The 16,127-nt window shown below is 43.8% G+C and overlaps 1 protein-coding gene across 5 annotated transcripts in view; it reads left to right on the top strand.

Moving 5' to 3' along the window:
• Positions 1-14,902: 14,902 nt before the first annotated feature.
• The window catches only part of SDCBP (syndecan binding protein), a 33,569-nt gene continuing 32,344 nt past the window's right edge, over positions 14,903-16,127 (top strand). For 2 of the 5 annotated variants that reach the window (XM_067553734.1, XM_067553730.1), the window contains exon 1: positions 15,075-15,404. The gene's annotated coding sequence lies outside the window, so the exon portion shown is untranslated. Of the gene's footprint in view, positions 14,925-15,072; positions 15,405-16,127 lie in introns of those variants that run through there. The other 3 variants (XM_067553731.1, XM_067553733.1, XM_067553732.1) reach the window with 3 other exon arrangements.

Raw genomic sequence — 16,127 nt, 5'->3', positions numbered from 1 at the left:
TCACTGACCATTTCAAATTTAATATTGTATAGACCACTGTTTCTTGAGAATGAACAGGTTGATGTCTACTTCTTATCTAAAAATTTATCAGGTGTTATAGACCAATCAACCTAACTTAAATACTTGGAAAGGTACTGGAACAGATTATTAAACAATCAGTCTGTAAGCATCTAGAAGATAATAAGATAAGTAATAGCCAACATGAATTTGTCAAGAACAAATAATTCCAAACCAGCCTAATTTCCTTCTTTGACTGGGGTACTAGGTTAGTGGATAGAGGGAAAGCAGTAGAAGTGATATGTCTTGATTTTAGAAAGGCTTTAGACATAGTCCCACATGATATTCTCATAAGCAAACTCGGGAAATGTGGTCTAGATGAAATTACTATAAAGTAAGTATACAACTGGTTGAAAAACCATACTCATTAATGGTTCTCTGCCAAATAGGGAGGACATATTTAGTGGGGTCATTCCTATGTCCGATACCGTTCAATATTTTCATTAATTACTTGGATAATGGAGAGGAGATTATACTCATAATATTTGCAGATGACACATGTTTTATTCATACTGGATATTCCGTATAACCCTATTAACTTCTGTGTGCTTTCAAGTTGATTGTTTAATAATTTGTTTCAGTACCTTTCCAGGTATCGAAGTTAGGCTATTATTCTATTATTAGTCTATTATTTCCCGGGTCCAGTTTGTTCCCCTTTTTAAAGGTAGGTACTCTGTTTGCCCTTTTCTGGTCCTTTGAACCTCACCCATTCTCCAGGAGTCTCAAAGATAATTGCCAATGGTTCCAAGATTGCTTCAGCTAGTTCCTTAAGAACTCTAGGATGAATTTCATTAGGCCACGCTGACTTGAATACATCTAACTCAGTGGTTCCCAACCTGTGGCCCGCGGGGTCTTTCAAAGTAGCCCACGGCTCCCCTCCCGCTGGCTGCAGAAGGGAGCCATTGCCTAAGGACCCAGACAGAGCGCATTGCCACAGGGCTACAAGACCAGTGCCGGCTCCTTGCTGCAGCCAAGGGAATGGAAGATCAGCACTCCCCTCCCCCGGCTATAGCAGGGAGCATGGCAAAATGCTCCGCCTGGGTCCCTAAGTGCTGGGGTCCCTGCTGGAGTCAGAAGGAGTGGAGCACTGATCTCCCAACCCTCTGGTTGCAGAAGGGAGCCACTGCCTATGGACCCAGGTAGAGCACATGGGGCTACAGGATGCATGCGGTTTCTCTGCTGCAGCCAGGGGAACGGGAGATCAGGGAGAAGGCAGTCTCCTTGCTGAACTTCTTCCATCTGGCTGCGGGGGGGGGAAGGGCGCAGCTGCTGGCCCTTCAGGGTTGTAAAAATGATATCTGTGGCTCTCAAGCCAGAAAGGTTGGGAACCACTGATCTAACTTATCTAAATATTGTTTACTGTTCTTCCCCTATTTTGGCTTCCCTCCCTTCCCCCTTGTTATTAACATTCATTGTGTTGAATATCTGGTCACCATTAATCTTTTTAGTGAAGACTGAATCGAAATAAGCATTAAACTGCTCAGTCATCTTGATGTCATCTGTTTTTAGCTCTCCTTCCCTGCTAAGTAGAGGACCTATACTTTCCTTCATCTTTCTCCTATATTTGCTCCTATATTTAAAGAACTGCTTCTTGTTGCCTTTTCTGTGCCTTTGATAGGTGTAAGTCATTTTGTGCAGTAGCCTTTCTGATTTTCTCCCTACATGTTCATGCTATTCTTCTGTACTTCTCTTTAGCAAATTTTCCATGTTTCCATTTTTTGTAGGATTCCTTTTGTAAGACTTGACCTACTAAGGCCCAATGAGATTGATGGATGACCTCTGGTAAGCTTATTAACATGAGTGTAGGTTCTTTTATTGTTGTTAATGGGTTTTCTTCTGTAATGATTTTACTGTAAGAATAAATGTACTTGTATATAAAAGGCTGTGTAGTAAATTATTACTTCTGGCAGTTACAGAAGAGAAAGCAGGCAGCGTGGCTTGCTGCAATATCACAGTGTAAGCAGGGCACTGTGCTGCCTCAAAAACCCTGGTCAGCAGGGAAAGAGATCCAGGTCTCTGCCAAGAGAGGTAACGACTGAAGAGCCTGGAGTCTAGAGTGGGTGTCCTCAAGAGACCATAGATGGGAAATACAGGTGAAGTTGCCCTGAACTGGGACAAATACAATGATCATTTGTTCTCCATAATTTTTAAAACAACTTTTCTCTCCATCAAATAAGAAGATTTTAATAACTTTTAGCATTATAATTTTACAACTTTTTAAAAATGATTTTATTGTGCTTGTTTTGTTTCATTGGCAGCTGGTAGCAAAGGGAGTCTACTCAATTCCTTATCTTTGACATTGGCAAAGAGGGATGCAAAGGATCAGGATTCTACTAAGTTTCACTTCAGAACAAATTGAAAAGAGGGAACAGTCAGTGAAGCAGAAGCAAAAGTTCAAGTGGATGAAAGCGAGAACACAAATGGTAAGAAATAGCAAAGGACACAAAATTGGAGAGGAACTGGACACAAAATGGAGCATGAAGAGAGGAGTTATGGCTAACAATAGCTATTGCATTAAAAATGTCCTCTTAAAACTTATGCAATATCATTTGTTTAAAGATGATGCCCCCATTAAAACAGCATATTTTAAAAATAACTTTCATTAGTTTCAACAGAGTAATTAAAAGCACTCAGAGTTGAACAGAGAGAAAATGTAGTTTTTAAAAAGACAAATAAAAGTCAAACACTCCCTAACTGGTAGCTATTAGTATGAAAAAATTACTCTACAGTGAAGAGGAGTTACATAACATACCAGCAAAAAACTACCCTAATGTGCTCAAAGCATATGAAAAGCCATGTTGTGCTACTCCAGCAGATAGAGCAGGAACAACCTTTTTCTTTCAGTTTCTCCACATATTTTAAAAGCAACAAAAAATGCACACCTAAATTGTCCTTTCTCCAAACTAAATACACTGTATTCTGCTATTGTACAGTTGTGTGCAAACAAATTATTCTGTTCCTGTAAACATCAGGGTATTGGTACCAAAAGTGCTGGAATTTTTCCTATCTCGTTCTATTTTTTTTTCTTTCAAGTTGGTAAAGGCTGTAGAACTGTCACTTAGTATGCTCATATCTGGGCATGCTCTGAAGAGAGAGACTTACCAAAAGAAAAAAATGTGTGTGTGAGAGAGAGAGAGAACTATATACTGAAAGAGGAGTGTAGTGAAGAGAGAAATAAAAGCTAGTGGATGTGAGAAGAGAGGAGAGGTACATATTTTTCCTACACAAAGTGAGGAGACACGAAAAGAGGGGATGAAGGCAGAAGCATAGAAACAGATGGAAAGTTTAGATGGGTGAAATAAATTATTTTCTTTTCAAATTGGTGTTTCCATTAGTGTGCCTGGAGCTATACCATCTAAGGCCTCTGACCTCATAAACTAAACAGGTTTAGTGTGGTCAGTAATTTGATGGTAGACTTCCAAGAAAAACCCATGAGCTGTAGAAAGTAGTGTTAGTATAGTGTTCTTCCCTCTGCTTTAAGTCGGTATTGAGACAGTGCTTTGGGAAAAAATGCAGGGTCACTGTGCTGCTGATAGTGCTTTCTTTCACAGAAGTTATAAAATGTAGGTTCTAACCACTTATGGTGATTAAAGATCCCATGACACTTTTCATAAGAGTTGTGAAAAAAGTCCCAGGGTTCTGGATGAATTCCAATTCACTTATTCTATCTAAACCACCACTGCAGTGTCAGCTGGATATAGTGTAGCATTTGCTATACTTCTACTAAGTGCAGAATGCAGAGAAGCACTCAGTTGTTCCATTTTATTGGTAGTTTTTGATTACTACATTATAATCATGTAGTCTGACTTTCCGCAGAACACAAGCCATAGAATTTTACCCAGTAATTCCTGCATCAATCCCCTAACTTCTGTTTGATCTAGATTATATCTTTTAGAACGACATGTAATCTTGATTTAGAGACTTCATTCCATTGTTCCAATGGTAAATTACAATGACTTAAAAATGCAGGCCTTATTTCTAGGCTGAATCTGTCTAGTTCGGCTTCCAGCTATCATTATATTAGAACATGGACTCATACAAGGTAGGAGATGGAAAAGACATATTAGCTCATTCAGTCACCATCTCTTCCACTGAAACCCCACCTGTGGTTTAGTTACAGAAAGAGCACAATAAGCCCATCTATGTATAAGTCAAAGCTTCACTCCACCCACTTCCTGACTTTTCTTTCCTGTCTCCTCTCACAGGAAATAAATCAGGGTTGTGTGATGAAAGATGTGTGTTGTCTGTAGGGCCCCTGCCTTATTTGTTGTAGAAGTTGGAAGGTGTGTTATATTTGAAGTACTTGGGACAGGTAGGTCTAGGCCTACCCAAAATTAAAGGCTCTCTTTCTCAACTAAGGGGTAGGAACCACAAAGTCCACTTCAATTGATTATGGGGGACAACAAATGAAAAAGACAGGCGCAGGAGTGAGGTCAGAGGTAAAGAATCAGGAATCCAGTGGGGGACACCATGCAGAGAACCCCAGACAATGCCCACTGCTTGTCTAAGGAGTCAATAGACACCGCTGAAAGGAATTCTGCCTGAAGGCATGATTGGATAAGAGAACTCCACAGCCTTCACAGTCACAGAGCAACCCCAGCCCCCATCCAGCATCCTTCTCCTGGTATGATGGATGGGCGTCTTGGACAGTGCCAGGAGGAGGTTGACAAGGAGGTCCTGTGGCTTTGTGGGGCCATCAATGGGTTGTGCATAAATCTGGAGGCATGGGGAAAAGTGCAGCCAGAACCTCAGTTAGAGGTTCTGGAGTCGGAAAGTATGTAGTGAGTGAGGCAGGGAATTGCAAAAAGAAAAGGATGTTTCTTGTGGTTTAGGCAGTTAAATGCTGCCCTGGAGAATTGTCTTTTATTCCTGCCACTGGCACTAACTTCCTATGTAATTCTGGTTGAGTAGCTTAAACCAAACTTTTCAAAAGTGGTCACTATCTATGTGGTCTTCATTTTCTGGGTGCTTCATGTTCTTGAGATCATGGAGTCTGGTTTGCAGAAGTGCTGAGTATCTACAGCTGCAACTCAAATCAATGGGAGCTGTATACTGAACCAATAAAGTGCTGTAGAATGCTAAATTCTCAGGAAAAAAAACAGCCTATAGGCATCTCAAACTGGGTTCCTAAAATTCATGTCCTTTTTTTACTTTAGTCTGTTTCTCAGTTCCCCATTTGTAAAATGGGAATAATACTCCTCCCTCATCTCAGAGAGGTGCTGTGAAGCTAAATTCATTTATGTTTGTGGAACACACTGAACACCATAGAAAAGACTGAGAAAGTTAATAATTCTGCCTTCAAAGCCAAGTTGAGTAGTGTGTAAGTAAATAAGTCATGGGGCCACTTGTTGAACAACAAGGAGAAAACTGAATAGCTGCTCATTTGATTAGCACTCTGTTTCCTTGGAATGAGTCAGAAGCGGGGGGGAAAATCGTGATCATGTGATTAAAGATGTATTATCATGGTTATGCACAAGGGGGCCAAATTAAGATTGCACAGGCAACCTTCATTCTGGCATTTCCTAATTTTGAGTGCTTGACTTCACAATCTTAATAATGCTCTTTTATTGTAGTTTTTTAACACAATTATTATATCTGCCATATATATGCTGGATCCTCCTTGCCATATACAAACACATATAAAATGTCTTTGTTCTCTGTAGAGTCCAAAGGATTCTTCACAGCTGTTCACTCCTGGATGGTCGGAGAGCTTCCTGAGGTGCAGAGTACAGTCTATTTCCAGTTCCCAGGGGAAAATGCCCCCTTTATGTAGCTGTCATGGATTATTTTATTAGGAATTCTTCAGCTGTTGATGACTGGTTATTTCTCAAGGGTAGAGTCTATTATTCTCCACATGTTAACACAATAACAACTGTTTTTAAGTATTTCAACAACAGAAAAATTACCAGCTATTGGTTCCTATTTAAGTGACCAAAAACTGATGACTTCATCTTGTGTTTGCTCTGCTCTCAAACAATGGGACTAATTCTGAAACCCTAATTCAAGCAAAATTCCCATTAACTTCAATGGATAAGGAGTGAAGGACTGAGCTCTATAAATAGTTAATCTAAAAAGCAACCAGCCCTACTTGATCTTGCTATTCAAAACCAAAGGAAACAATTTTATATTAGAATTTTTAAAATGCTATTTTTATATGCTATTTTAGTTCAACAATAGCTCACAGTTAAATACATCTTTAAAAATACTACATTTATCTGATTTGTGTGCTAGGGTAAAGTATATCTATTCAGTAATAACTCTTGCAAGTCCTCCCCTCTTGAATAGTTCACATACAATAAAAGTATTTTAACTGTATTTTGTTGCATTTAAAAAAAAATATTTAAGAGTCTAGTTTTAGCTATTTAGGTGACATTGCTCTCATACATACAGTGAGAATATCTTTTACATTTATCTTGGTTAATATTTTCTTTTATTTTAGGCTGCTAAGGTACTTATCCCTATACAAATATTTTTACAGTATGTGAGGTTTGTTAAAATTATAGTTGTTAAAGACACTCCCACTTTTTCCTTTTATCGTCTTTTCTTTCTCATTCTCTTTCTTCTCCAGTTCAGGAAAGGTCACCAGTCAGGGCCAATTCAGCACAGCCTGACACAAACAGAGGCTAAAACAGTAAGGACATTAAAAAAATCTAGAAAAATGTTTTTAAAAATAACCAAAGAATGGGCCCACGTGGAAAACTTTGAAACAAAATGATTTTGAATTTGTTCACAAATATATGTTTTTGTTCTCCAGTCAGCTGTATGAATTATATAGCATAGTGGGAGGGCATTGCCGCCCTCGGAGATTGACAGGGAGGAACTGCTACTCAACCCCTAGAGGGCGGAACTAGGAAAGCTAGCCTACCATGCTGGAAGCAGAGGAGCGGGGCTAAAACAGGAACAGGAAGTATAAAGGGCAGGCTCCGCTGCTCAGATGGGGGGACCTGCTGGAGGATGGAGAAGGAAGTCTCTCCCCCAGTACTGGGACTCGAGCCTAATCCCGTTGAAGAGCCATCAGAGCTGCCTATTGGCTGGAGCCAAGAGGGTGACTTGCTGGAGCTGTCGGATGCTGGCAATGCTGATCTGCTGGGCTGCCCCTCGCGATTTACCCTAAGGAGATGGACGATGATTTAGGATACAGGTACGCGGGCACAGGGGCAGAGGAAGTAGCCCAGGGATAGCCACCTCAGTCCAGCTGTATTCAAGTCCAAGCACTTGTCAGCGAGTTTTGGCTGGAGTCCTGCTGATTCAGTGGCAGGATGCCCCACCACTGTTAGGTCCTGGCCTGGGGTGCAGTGGAGTTGGGAGGGCCCGCATCCCTCTCCCACACCCATGCCACGCCAAATGTGGGGTGACTGCCCCTGTGGCCTGTGAAGCCTCACGGACTACAGACTGCTTTGCTTGCCCCACCCAGGCCGAGGGCCAGAGCTAGAGACTATAGAGAGCTAATCCCCTATTTACGGCTCACCCACACAGGTGCGGTCGAGAGAGGGTGTGGCCTCCCACCCCTTTTACGTATAAGTTGTGATGAATTTTGAGTTTCCTGTATCAATTTATAAATATTATGTCTGACTTGGTTACTGTGAGGTTTATTATGTGCATATACTGAGTTAATTCAATAGCAGGATTGTCAGGAAATGCACCCAGGAAAGGGAAAGTGGGTCCCAATATACACCTCTCAGCAAACACTTCAGGAATGATGCAAGAGCCATTGGCTTGAATGTTCAAATTCTGACCCCTGTAGAGCTCACCAAACTGATGTTGGGCAGAAAGTCCAAGTCCAGGAAACTGAGAACAAAGAACCATAGCAGGAATTAAAGACACCCATACTCCCACAAGGATTTACCTAGGTTTTTGAAACTGAGACTTAACCACTCTGAGATTAGGTGTCTGAGATAAGATAGGTCTACTTAGGACACTAGGTATGATAGATACGCAAGTACACCTTTCGTTGTTGTAAAATTCAGTCTTTTATGCTATGCTTTGTTCCTATGGTCAAATAAACAATACTTTTGTTTTAAGAAGGCAGTTGTAGGTCACCATAAACCACTAGTCACAGATTCCTAGAGGGAAGAACCATAGGAACCCAAATACAGTTGAATCTGCTGGGAAGGCATGGATGATCCACAGGCTGTTAACAGCCCGGGACCTGGTCTATGAGAAGGAGAATCGTGTGATTCTATCCAAAAAACAGGTAAGGGAACTGGACCTGATACTGATAAGAATGCACTTGAACAGACCAGAGGTTCAGTTTAGTTCTGTAACCATGCATATACATACATACTACCTATGTGGTTATGGTAATATTGGAATAAATAACCTTATTTCTGCAACCATGGAATAAACTGTGAAACCCATTAATAAAATGCTTTTATTTAGCACTTTTGTCTCTTTAGCTATACTCTGCCCACTAATCTATCTCTGCTGGGACTACTTCTGAGGTTCCAAGTTGATGATCAGAAGCTGATTTATAGAGCTGGCTTTTTAAAAATATGTATATAAATTAACAGAACTAGATTTTTAAAAATATGTATATAAAATCTGCTTCTCACCCATGTGCATCGGGTCAGAGTAAGATTGTAATTACATTGGTCTGAAGTTCAGATTGATATCCTTTTCCGGATCAGTGAAGGTTTAAGATTTGATATCTTGCAAACCATAAGAGTTAGAAATGCTTTCTATAGTATACTGAAGAAACACTTCACTCCTTTTCCAGCAATCAGAGAAACATAGGGCTGGAAGGGACCTTGAGTGGTTGGTCATGTGGTCAGGAAGAACCAAGTATAACTAGACCATCCTTGGAAGGTGTGTATCCAACTTGTTCTTAAAAACCTCCAATGACAGAGATTTCATATCCTCCCTGGGAAGTCTATTCCACCGTTATAATTAGAAAAAAATCTTATAATTAGAAAAAACCCTAATATCTAATCTAAATCTCCTTTGCTGCAGAATAAGTCCATTACTTTTTGTCCTACTTTCCGTGGATGTGAGGAATAATTGATCACCACCCTGCTTATCACAGACCTTAAAGTATATTAAGACTGTTATCATGTTCCCCTCAGTCTTCTTTTCATTCACAATATTTTTAACCTTTCCTCAGAGGCCAGGTTTTCTAAATCTTTCGTCACTTTTGTTGCTCTCCTCTGGACTCTCTCTAGTTTGTCCACATTTTTCCTAAAATGTGGCATCCAGAATTGAATATATAGCACTCCAGTTGTGGCTTCACCAATGCCAAGTAGAGCAGGACAATAACTTTCCATGTCTTACATATGACACTTCTGTTAATACAAAACGGGGGAGGCAACCTAGTGACAGATGATGTGGAAAAAGCTGAAGTATTCAATGCTTTTTTTGTCTCCGTCTTCACAGACAAGGTCAGCTCCCAGACTACTGCATTGGACAGCACAGAACAGGGAGAAGGTGAGCAGCCCTTGGTGCTGAAAGAACAGTTTCAGGACTATTTAGAAATGCTGGACATGGGTCCATAGGGCCGGATGCAATGCATTCGAGGGTGCTGAAGGAGTTGGTTGATGTGATTGCAGAGCCATTGGCCATTATCTTTGAAAACTCGTGCTGACTGGGGGAGGTGCCAGATTATTGGAAAAAGGAAAATATAGTGCCATCTTCAAAAAAGGGAAGAAGGAGAAACTGGGGAACTACAGACCAGTCAGCCTCACCTCAGGCCCTGGAAAAATCATGGAGCAGGTCCTCAAGGAATCCATTTTGAGGCACTTGGAAAAGGGTAAGGTGATCAGGAACAGCATGGATTCACCAAGGGCAAGTCATGCCTGACCAACCTGATTGCCTTCTATGATGAGATGACTGGCTCTGTGGATGTGAGGAAAAGGGTGGATGTGATATACCTTGACTTTAGCAACACTTTTGATACAGTCTCCCACAGTATTCTTATCAGCAAGTTAAAGAAGTATAGGTTGGATGAATGGTCTATAAAATGGAAAGAAAGCTGACTAGATCAATGGCTTGATGTCTAGTTGGCAGCTGGTAACAGCGGAGTGCCCCAGAGGTTGGTGCTGGGGCTTGTTTTGTTCAACATCTTCATTAATGACCTGGAGGATGAGGTGGATTGCACCCTCAGCAAGTTTGCAGATGACACTAAAGTGGGGGGAGTGGTAGATACCCTGGAGGGTAGGGATAGGATACCAAGCGACCTAGACAAATTGGAGGATTGGGCCAAAAAAAATCTGATGAGGTTCAACAAGGACAAGTGCAGAGTCCTGCACTTAGGACAGAAGAATCCCATGCACAGCTACAGACTGGGGACCAACTGGCTAGGCAGCTGTTCTGCGGAAAAGGACCTGGTGATTACAGTGGATAAGAAGCTGGATATGAGTCAACAGTGTGTCCTTATTACCCAAGAAGGATAACGGCATATTGGGCTGCATTAGTAGGAGCATTGCCAGCAGATTGAGGGAAGTGATTATTCCCCTCTATTGGGCACTAGTGAGGCAAATTTGGAGTATTGTGTCCAGTTTTGGACCCCCCACTACAAAAAGGATGTGGACAAATTGGAGAGAGTCCAGCGGAGGGCGACAAAATGATTAGGGGGCTGAAGAACATGACTTATGAGGAGAGGCTGAGGGAACTAGTCTTGTTTAGTCTGAAGAAGAGAAGAATGGTGGTGGGTGAGGGGGGGTTGACAGCAGGTTAACTACCTGAAAGGGGGTTCCAGGGAGGGTGGAACTAGGATGTTTCCAGATGACAGAACTAGGATCAGTGGTCTCAGGTTGCAGTGGGGGAGCTCTAGGTTGGATATTAGGAAAAATGTTTCCCTGGGGTGGTGGTGAAGCACTAGAATAGCTTATCTAGGGAGGTGGTGGAATCTCCATCTATAAAGGATCTTAAGGTGTGGCTTGACAAAGCCCTTGCTGGGATGATTTAGTTGGGGTTGGTCCTGCTTTGAGCAGGGGGTTTGGACTAGATAATCTCCTGAGGTCCCTTCCAACCCTAATTTTCTATGATTCTGTAAATACACCCCAGAATTGCAAATACGTCACATTGTTAACTCTCTTTCAATTTGTGATCCACCATAGCCAGGAGATCCTTTCAGCAGTACTATCACCTAGCCCAGTGTTTCTCAACCTTTTAATTAGCAAGTACCCCTTATTAAAATTTTAATAAGTACCCCAACACTCAATTTTCCACTCAGAGAAATACAATCTTTTTCCCCTTTACTGCTGGATGACTGTATTTCTTTTAAAGCAGAAGAGCTCTGAGTTCTGCAGTGCTGTGTGGCTGTGGCAGATCACAAAACCTCCTGCTGTTTCTCCCCTCCTTCCCTTCCTCCATATAGGAGCATAGGTCAACGCCAGCCAATCACTATGGCCTGATGGCAGTGTCATCTGATGTTCTCCTCACATAGGTTGTAACTTGTGAGGTATGTGCAGGCTTTAGCGGCCCAAAGTGGATAGCAGTGCTCCCCATGGCCATCCCTAGGGGGCGCGGTCCTGAGGCAAATCACACTGTGTAGGCCCCTCTTAACATGTAAAATCTGGGACTGTCATAGTTGTCAATTTCACTGCTTAGCTAGAGCAATTAAATTGACAAGTAAGCCTGCAGGTAGAGCCCGGCCCCAGGACTGGGCAAGCTGCTGGTCTTTCCGCCTGGCTTTCTGGGCTCCAGCCTTTGAGCTGGGGAGGAGGGCTGCCACCTGGGCAAGTTGCAGGTGGCTGCCACCTGCCTGCTAGCCTGGGAGGTGGGCGACTGCCACCTGCTCTGAGCTGGGGTGGAGAAGGCTTCCGCATAGGCTGGGACCCGGGGATGTGGGCAGGCGGCGGGCAGCTGCTGCCCATCTTCAAGCCAGGGCGCGGGAAGCTGTCTCTCAGCTCAGAGCCGAGGCACAGGCGGCAGCCACCAAACTGCAAACCCAGCTCGCAGGGTGCAGGAGGTTGCTGCCGGGCTCCCGCCTGGGAGCTGGGACAGGCTGGGACGCGGGTGGCTTCCTAGGACTGGGGTGGCTGACGTCTACTTCTCAACTCGGAGGTGAGACTGGGTGGAAAGTGGGCAGCTGCCACCTGGCTTCCCTAGAAATCAGCAGCTACCACCCGCCTCCCTTCACTGGTTTTTCGCTGCATACCCCCTGCCTGTGTCTCACATACCCCCCTGGGTACATGTACCACAGGTTGAGAAACTATGACCTAGCCCATTATTCCCCATTTTTTAATTGAGTATTTGATTTTTTAATTCCTAAGTGAAATACTTTGCACTTATCTTTATTGAATTTCATCTGGTTGATTTCAAACCAATTTTCCAATTTGTGAAGGTCATTTTGAATTCTAATCCTGTCCTCCAAAATTCTTGCAACCCCACCCAGCTTGGTGTCATCTGCAAATTTTATAAGCACACTCTACAGTCCATTATTCAAGTCAATTATGAAAATATTGAATAGTCCCCCCCTAAGTATCCACTACTAGTCCTGACAGATCATTTGATACCATACCTAAAAATTACAACAACCTGGTTTATAGAAGAGAGAGGTACTTTAGATTATTTTATAGGTATCTAAAGAATATTATGGATACATTTTTTCCTCACTCAGAAAACTCTGTTGATTAAAATAACCTGGCTTTACAGGGATCACATATGTTATTAAACTGATCCATGTAACATACAAGAAACTAGCGAAAGGTGATCTGCAAAGGATTTTTTTTTTTAATTGCGATTGTGTTCTCTTTTGTTTCCTTATGATGTATAAAGAAGGCCTGTTTTGGTTTTTGGTTTTTCCTTCAAAGGTTTATTTATTTATTTATTACTTTTGAAGTACTAGGAATGACAAGTTTGGACTTCCCTGACTTTTCTGGAGAATCTTCTGGATCTCTTGGGGCATGTGTAGAATATCTTACACTTTCACTGAAAGGGCAGAGTGAGGGGTCTTGAATCTTTAACAAAGACACATTTTATCTAAAGTATTAATTAGTCATTGATGTTAAACAGATGTATCAAAAGCAAAGAGTTTTAAACAGTTTGCTATCATTCTCATCTCTTGAAATGTCATTTTAACTATTCGTACAGTCATCGTAGTCTTCCAAGGCAGACAGGACATGCATTTCTAATGCAAATGAAAGTAATGTAAAATGAAGGAAAATCTAACAATATTTTTTGGAAAAAACAGTGTTTTTTAGGCCTCCTTTATGCCTCGTTAAAAAAAGGCACAAGCTCTTTTTCCCTCTTGTGGATCTTTTTGAAACTTTGAAACAACATAAAACAAAGTTCACAAAACCAACAAGAGCTGTGTTTGCCTTGAGTAATCAAGCAATGTTATTGCAACTCATGCCCTACCTCTCAGTCTCCCTCTTTCTTGTTTCCCCTCATGTGTTGTACTTGAATTTAGGCTTCAGTTCAGCAACCTAATTGGCAGAGGTGGACCCTTAGGCTAGTGTAGAGTCCTGCTGAAATCAGACGGGCTGCACAGAAACCAACCTGTTCAGATCAGATTACAGAATTGGAGCCTTAAATTAAGATTTTTTTTATGGACGGAATTGTGGACCTAATCTTGCTTCTGTTAAAGTAAGTGGCAGAACATCTAGGACTTTAATGGGACTAGGCTCAGATATGTGTCTTAACTTAGTGTTGTGACTTGCATGATTGTGTACTCAAAAATAATCAATAAATAATAATACAAATTTCAAACGGTTATATAGAGCCTTTCATTTAAGTCTGTGATAATACTAAGGCTCCAATTTTGTAATGAATTTGGAAAGGGGGGAGGGGTTCTCCTGCATTGAGCTCATTATAGGGTGGGGGCTTAACTCAACTGCTGCTTGCCCCCTCATTATTCTGAACCTGGTTTACTTTAAAGTTTCTGGATCTTTCATTCCATTTCTTTTAAACAACTAATTGTGGCCACACTCAAAACCTAAACAAGCATTGAAATAGTTATTAGCTGTCATATTATTTATTTGTATTACTGTCATGGATCAGGACCCCATTGGCTCTACAAACAGAGGACAAAAAGACAGTTCTTGCCCCCAAAGACTTTACAATCTAAATTAGTCTTCAAAGAGACAATATGAATGATTCTGAGAACAACAAACAAATTATATCCACAAATGCTTTCCTTCAAGGATAAAGAGGAGGTGAAGGCCAGAGCCATATCAAGAAACAAATCAATCTGTCCAGGAGACAGCAACAAAAACAGTAAATGAAGTCCCTCCTAAAAGGAAATGAAACCACAAACACAATCAAGAACAGAAAGTGATGTAAACCATTTAACAGATTACACTTAAAAAAAATAAAGAAAAAACAATAGAAACTGAATGGAAACAGAAACAGTGAATCATACGGTCATCCAAGGAGCCTGACTTGAGAAGATGAAAACAAGGTTAAATGAGGCAAATACATGGAAAAAAAAATCCAAGTTTATTCTACGGAAAAGACTGAACACACATAATCTAAAGACAATGGCCATGGTGGGTGCTATGAAGCATTCAGTGACCTTTGTTTCGGAAAAGCTCCACATTTCACATGTGGGTTCCTCATTTGGGGTGTTACCAAACTTCTGGCTATTAAAAAACAAAACCCCAAACTTCACAGCATTGCACAACTGTCCCATGTTCTCGTCAGCCCCATGCCAAAAATCGCACCTCCAGGCTAGGAGGGCGTAACCCAGGCCGTGCCACTGACGGTAGCTGAAAAATCAGTTCTCTTGCTCCCAGCGTGACGGGGCTGCGGCGATGACGAGGCGATTCCGTCCTTTCAACAGGACGGCGCTGTACAAATGAACTCAAGTTAACTCCGTTCTCAGCGAGTCACCGCTAGGGTCACCGCCAGGCAAGGAGCGGCTGGAACCGGCCCGGCGGCAGCCCCTTCCCCTCAACCCCCATCAGCGTGCGAGAGATTGACGCACTGAGGTTAAAGCGGAGCCCACGGGGGCGCGCTTGTCACTCGCGCGGGGCGGGGGTTCCTGCGGCTCAGGAAGGGGGAAGTGGAGTCAGGCGGCTGCTGAGCGAACAGCTCCAGAGGCGGCTCATCACGGGTTGGGGAGAGGGAGGGGCCGCCGTGGGGGGGAGGGGGTAGCCACGACTCAGTTCTAATCCGCGCGCCCCCGCCTGCCGTTGCCCCTCAGATTCTAGAGCGTCGTCGCGCAGGCCTGTTGCCCTCTGCCGTGCTGCCCCGCACAGAGTGGGGGAGGGGAGGTGGGGACTTCCCCTCCAGCCAGCTGCCAGATAGAGGCTTCGCCCCGTCGCCTGGCTCCGGAGGGCGGCGCATGCGCAGTGTAGTGTGACGGAGCCGTTTTGTTCTGCAGCCTCCGTCTCGCCGGCCGCTCCCTCAGCAGAAGAGCTGCAAGCGGTCTAGGAACAGCAGCTCCAGCTCCGGCTCCGGCTCGGCCGGTGAGTGTCGGGGCGGCCAGCCTCTCTCCCCTTCCCCCTCCCGCCCCGCTCGGGGTGGTGTCACACCCCCCCCCCCCCCCCCGGCACCGCTGTCACCTCGCCTCACCCGCCGAGAGCCACAGCAGCGGGGGGGGGGGGGGGCTCCAGGACACAGAGCGCGGCAGGCCTGGCCCGGCCCGTTACCTTCGGGCTGCGGGCAGGCGCCGCCGAGCTAGGCCCGGCCCCGCGCTGGGAGTAAAGACCCGAGAGGGCCCCGGCCGCCCCCGCCACATCCCTCTGGGGGCAGGGCGGGTTTTTAGCGGGTGGGGGGCGATTCGGGAGGGGGGGCAGGGGGTGTCATTCCTCATTTCCTCAGACTCCTGATCCGGTCCTGCCCCCTTGAAGGAGACAACCACCAGTCCCGCTTCGGGAAATTCTGCGGGTCTGCCGCAGTCTCCCCCCTTTCTCTGAAACAAGGCAGCCCCGGCTTGGGGGGGGCTGAGCCGAGCCCTGCCTGCTCCCATGGGCTTTCCGGTGATTACACAGCCAGGTTAATTAGTGCTTAGTCTGCGCTGCTGGGTTTACTGGAGGGGCTGGTTTTGCTTTTGTATGTATGGCGATCTCTTCTCTTCTCCCCCCTGAAAGACAAGGAGGGCCACAGCTGGTGTTGTGGCAATGTATAAACCATACAGTGGCGATTCAGGCGTCTGTGCTGTAACTTAGTTTGGTTAATGCTCTTAGTTT

Source organism: Emydura macquarii, unplaced genomic scaffold (assembly GCF_026122565.2).
Source record: "Emydura macquarii macquarii isolate MOO-44397 ecotype Brisbane River unplaced genomic scaffold, CSIRO-AGI_Emac_v2 contig_1477, whole genome shotgun sequence".
Taxonomy (NCBI): Eukaryota; Metazoa; Chordata; order Testudines; family Chelidae; genus Emydura; species Emydura macquarii.
The sequence above is the reverse complement of the archived record's forward strand: the minus strand, read 5'-3'. Positions and strand labels throughout refer to the sequence as shown.